We start from the raw sequence: 5,000 nt of genomic DNA on the forward strand, positions 1-5,000 counted from the left end.
AGACAGGGATGTGAATCCCGAAGAGAGAGGAGGGGAGGGGAGAGACAGGGATGTGAATCCCAAAGAGAGAGGAGGGAAGGGGAGAGACAGGGATGTGAATCCCGAAGAGAGAGGAGGGGAGGGGAGAGACAGGGATGTGAATCCCGAAGAGGAGAGGAGGGGAGGGGAGAGACAGGGGATGTGAATCCGAAGAGGAGAGGAGGGAAGGGGAGAGACAGGGATGTGAATCCCGAAGAGAGAGGAGGGGAGGGGAGAGACAGGGATGTGAATCCCGAAGAGGAGAGGAGGGGAGGGGAGAGACAGGGATGTGAATCCCGAAGAGGAGAGGAGGGAAAGGGGAGAAGGAGTGCTGCATCTCTCCAGGGAGTTTTGGTCACGTTTCCCTGATTTGATCTTACCTTCCCACCCCCAATCTCACTGTCTCTCTCTCTCTGTCCCTCCTTCTTGAAAACAATTTCTCTACCACTCCATGATTTCTTTCATGTTCTTCCTGCACCTCTTGATATGCCTTGCTTCGCACCATTGCCCCTTAATCTTTCTCAGGCCGGTCGCTCCTCCCTTATATCTTCTCTTCCCCCCCATTCTCTTCTCCCTGATATCTTCTCTTCCGCATTCCTCTCCTCCTTCCTCAATCTCAGTTATCGGTCTGCCTCTTCTTTTCTTTTCTTCCCACCTTTCCTTCCTCATATGCTGCTCATCCCCTGCTCACCTCTCTCATTCTCTCCCATCCCCCTCTCTCCCTCTATTTTCTCTCTCTCCTCTTTATCTTATCATCAATCTCTAATGTTTCCATACATTCCAAACAATCAATTCAATTCGATTCAATTCAATGGAGGTCAACAACAATTGAAATTCTGACCAATGCAGTTTGTCTCCAGAAGTCATTAATAAAGATTAATTTATTCTGACTGACAAAAGAGACCACGAATAAAAAGAACAGTACCCATTTACTTCCCCAAACACACACACACACACACACACACACACACACACAGACACACACACACACACACACACCGCATGTCTACTTGCACCATGTGGGAGGCTGGCTGCCGCCTCGCAAGACAACTCATCATCCCGACACTGCTTCCTCTCTCCCTCTCCCTCTCCCTCTCCCTCTCTCTCTCCCTCTCTCTCTCTCCCTCTCCCACTGTGCATCCCTCTCTCCCTCTCTCTCTCCCTCTCCCACTGTGCATCCCTCTCTCCTGGGGGCTCCCGGGTGGCCGTGTGTTAATTAGCATCATCCTGTAGCGGAGCCGGCGGGGTTTGCGGGGGCTGGAGAAAGAGGCCTGGGGCTCCTGGGCTTGCAGCCTGGGCCCGACTCATTACCGGCGGGCATGAGCGATGTCGGAGACGGCCTCCGCTCTGAAGCGCGCTACATGCTGGGGCCTGAAACACTGTTCACCGGTGAGTTTTCTTTATAAATGAGGTAGTTATCCAGACATCCGCTCTCTCACGCACACACCAACAAACACACAGACTGACACACACACACACACACATACTCTAACTGGCACAAGCATCAGTGACACGGAACTCCCAAGGTCCAGTGCTGTTCGCTCTAAATGGCATCAAGGACAATGACAGGCTGTCTGTCTTTGAGGCGGACGGCCCGCAAATTGTTTATTCTTTCTTCTATTTTTTTCCTTCTCTTCACCTCCTCATTTCTCTTTCCCCCCCCTGCCTGACCCCTCGAAAGAGCACATCTGTTGCCCACTGACGTCAGTCCAAATCTTCATAGAGGAGCCTCTTCCTCATCTCTCTGAGCATCGCACACATGTGTATCCCACACACATTCAATTCCCAAGCCTGCTATTGCCCGTGGCTCTGACATCAGCATTGACAAACATGACCAAACGGATGGGAACAGGGTGGAGAAGGGTGTGAGGTCCTCCAGGGCCGCCTGAGCAGCTGCAAACAGGCCGTTCCTCACCCACTGATGTATCCGGCGGACGGACGGGGAGGCTGGGCGTTTGCAAACAGTATGTGCATTGTAACCTCATTTCGTAATCCAATTTTCCCAACCATCAGTCCCGATAAACGTCAGCCTTTGACTCAGCCTTTGCATGAATCACTCGAATGAGGGGGGGGGGGGGGGCTTCATTTTTTCATTCATGCCTTTTTTTTTGTTTAGGGCCATTTTTGTTGTGTTCTGTTCGCCTGTTGCAAAGGATGAGATGACTGCTGAGCGTGTTTTTGGTGCATGTCGTGTACGAGACTGCAGAGTGTGTTTGTTTGGGGCGCATGTCGTGTACGAGACTGCAGAGTGTGTTTGGGGTGCATGTCGTTTACAAGGCTGCTCCACCGTGCTCATCTGAAGTGGTCTTCTGAAGATGCCTTCAACAAACTAATTAATGCTATAAAACTAAAGCTAATTAATCCTATTAAAACTTCATACAAACTATCTCCTTTGTGACTGGCTGGATGTGGCAGTGTTTCATTGTCAGGTCACCTTCGTGATCAAATACGTTCTAGAGCACTGCTGACATCATGTGTTAATTGAACTGAGCTGAATCTTCATTCAGGAACAACGGATTACTGGGTGTCTTAACCACACTCTAAATATACAGCATTTCCTGCTGGGTGAGAGCGAATAACACCTTGACATGATTGAACTTTATGAACTAAATTCAGTTGTTTCACTCTAAGGTATCACTCTAAGGTATCACTCTGAGGTATCACTCTAAGGTATCACTCTAAGGTATCACTCTAAGGTATCACTCTTGGTATCACTCTAATGTATCACTCTAAGGTATCACTCTTGGTATCACTCTTGGTATCACTCTAAGGTATCACTCTAAGGTATCACTCTTGGTATCACTCTTGGTATCACTCTAAGGTATCACTCTAAGGTATCACTCTAAGGTATGACTCTAAGGTATCACTCTTGGTATGACTCTAAGGTATCACTCTAAGGTATCACTCTAAGGTATCACTCTTGGTATGACTCTAAGGTATCACTCTAAGGTATCACTCTTGGTATCACTCTTGGTATCACTCTAATGTATCACTCTAAGGTATCACTCTTGGTATGACTCTAATGTATCACTCTAAGGTATCACTCTTGGTGTCACTCTTGGTGTCACTCTAAGGTATCACTCTAAGGTATCACTCTTGGTGTCACTCTTGGTGTCACTCTAAGGTATCACTCTGGTATCAATCTTGGTATCACTCTTGGTATGACTCTAAGGTATCACTCTAAGGTATCAGTCTAAGGTATCACTCTTGGTATCACTCTAAGGTATCACTCTTGGTATGACTCTAAGGTATCACTCTAAGGTATGACTCTAAGGTATCACTCTTGGTATCACTCTTGGTATGACTCTAAGGTATCACTCTAAGGTATCACTCTAAGGTATCACTCTTGGTATGACTCTAAGGTATCACTCTAAGGTATCACTCTAAGGTATCACTCTTGGTATCACTCTAAGGTATCACTCTAAGGTATCACTCTAAGGTATCACTCTTGGTATCACTCTAATGTATCACTCTAAGGTATGACTCTAAGGTATCACTCTAAGGTATCACTCTTGGTCACTCTAAGTGTCACTCTAAGGTATGACTCTAAGGTATCACTCTAAGGTATCACTCTTGGTATCACTCTAATGTATCACTCTAAGGTATGACTCTAAGGTATCACTCTAAGGTATCACTCTTGGTATCACACTAAGGTATCACTCTAAGGTATCACTCTTGGTATCACTCTAAGGTATGACTCTTGGTATCACTCTTGGTATCACTCTAAAATTAGAGTGCCTCCTGCGTGTGTTGTGTTATGCCACGTGTTTCCCCGTTTGTTTATTTCGTCATGTGCTTGTTGTGTTTGTGTTGTCAGGCCATGTGCGTTCTGTCATTGTCCGGAGACTCCGCCCTCTCCTGCCCTCTGCTGCTTCCCGGTTCTTTTTCTCCCTCACCTGTTCCCTATCATCACCCTGGTTGTTGGCCTGATTTGTTTCTCCTGTGTCTTGTTAATTCCCCTTGTTTGTTTCACCTGTGTCTTGTCTCTGTTCCCCCTTCTATATAAGTTCAGTCTTTCTGTAGTCCCCTGTTGGATTGTTATCGTTTGTCTGTGAGAAGCTACGCCAGTATGCTGCATTTTTCGAGTTCCGTGTACCTGGTATCGTATTGGATTTTCTGATTTTTGCTCTTCTGTGTTTTTCCCTTTGGAATTCTGTTTTGTCTTTTTGGATCCTTTGTGTGTTCCCTTTTTGAAATAAATAAATCCACAAGTGTTTGTTGCACTTTGATCTGCGATTGGGTCCTTACTGTGAGAAAGCCTAACACCAGTTGCCGCACATGTATTTAGGTGTGTATAACATTAGCCCACAAAGGTTTTCAGGCTAGTGCTTCATCCTTAAGTCAAAGATAACGGAGGTTGCCTGGTTGAAATTGATTCAATTATTTCTAAGACTGAATCCTGGCCATTCTTAATGTTAGCGGTCTCTAATTCTATGTGGGCTAGCTTGCCAGCTTGCTAGTTATCCACGTAACAATGTTATATAACCATGGAATAAATAGTTTAATCGAGTTTATACCACTTGTCACAATGAGAATACTATTCGTTTTTGTTAATTCAGTGTCGGCTCCTCATACACGTCTTGATATACAAAAATACAGACACACTATGGCAAGCGCTGAATGACGACTGAGCCAATCACAAAAGAGAGTCTCTCTGACTTCATTCAGAGCGTTTGGGGTGGATCCGGTGTGGTTTGGCCCTGCCCAGGAGAGGGGCCAAGATGAGCGTAGCACGGCTCAACTACGCCGTTCAGCTTCTAATGGAAATGCAAATTAGCTTTGCGCGGCCAAAAGAGCCAATGGAAATAACCCAGAGGGCTTTGTGTCTGCCTGCTCCTCACTATGACGAGGTCGAACCATCACACCTCAGGAGCAGCACAATAGGGCTGGAGTTGGAGTACAGCTCAATAGCTTACGCCTATTGCCTTCCATAATTTGGATCAGGTTCATGGTGAGAAAATCTGTGTGTGCGCTTCTCATTT

At 46.3% G+C, this 5,000-nt stretch overlaps 1 protein-coding gene and 1 long non-coding RNA gene across 3 annotated transcripts in view; one reads left to right on the forward strand and one right to left on the reverse strand.

Annotated features, from left to right (window-relative positions):
* crim1 (cysteine rich transmembrane BMP regulator 1 (chordin-like)) overlaps nucleotides 1-5,000 on the reverse strand; it is a 116,881-nt gene that overhangs the window by 39,754 nt on the left and 72,127 nt on the right.
* LOC116223584 lies at nucleotides 2,094-3,997 on the forward strand. 2 transcript variants are annotated; one of them, XR_004165156.2, is made up of 3 exons: nucleotides 2,094-2,941; nucleotides 3,293-3,495; nucleotides 3,583-3,997. It is a non-coding gene; the product is annotated as an uncharacterized LOC116223584 (long non-coding RNA). The 2 variants fall into 2 exon arrangements; XR_004165157.2 differs by having other exon boundaries at nucleotides 3,647-3,701.

The sequence above is a fragment of the Clupea harengus genome, chromosome 14, assembly GCF_900700415.2.
Source record: "Clupea harengus chromosome 14, Ch_v2.0.2, whole genome shotgun sequence".
Lineage (NCBI taxonomy): Eukaryota > Metazoa > Chordata > Actinopteri > Clupeiformes > Clupeidae > Clupea > Clupea harengus.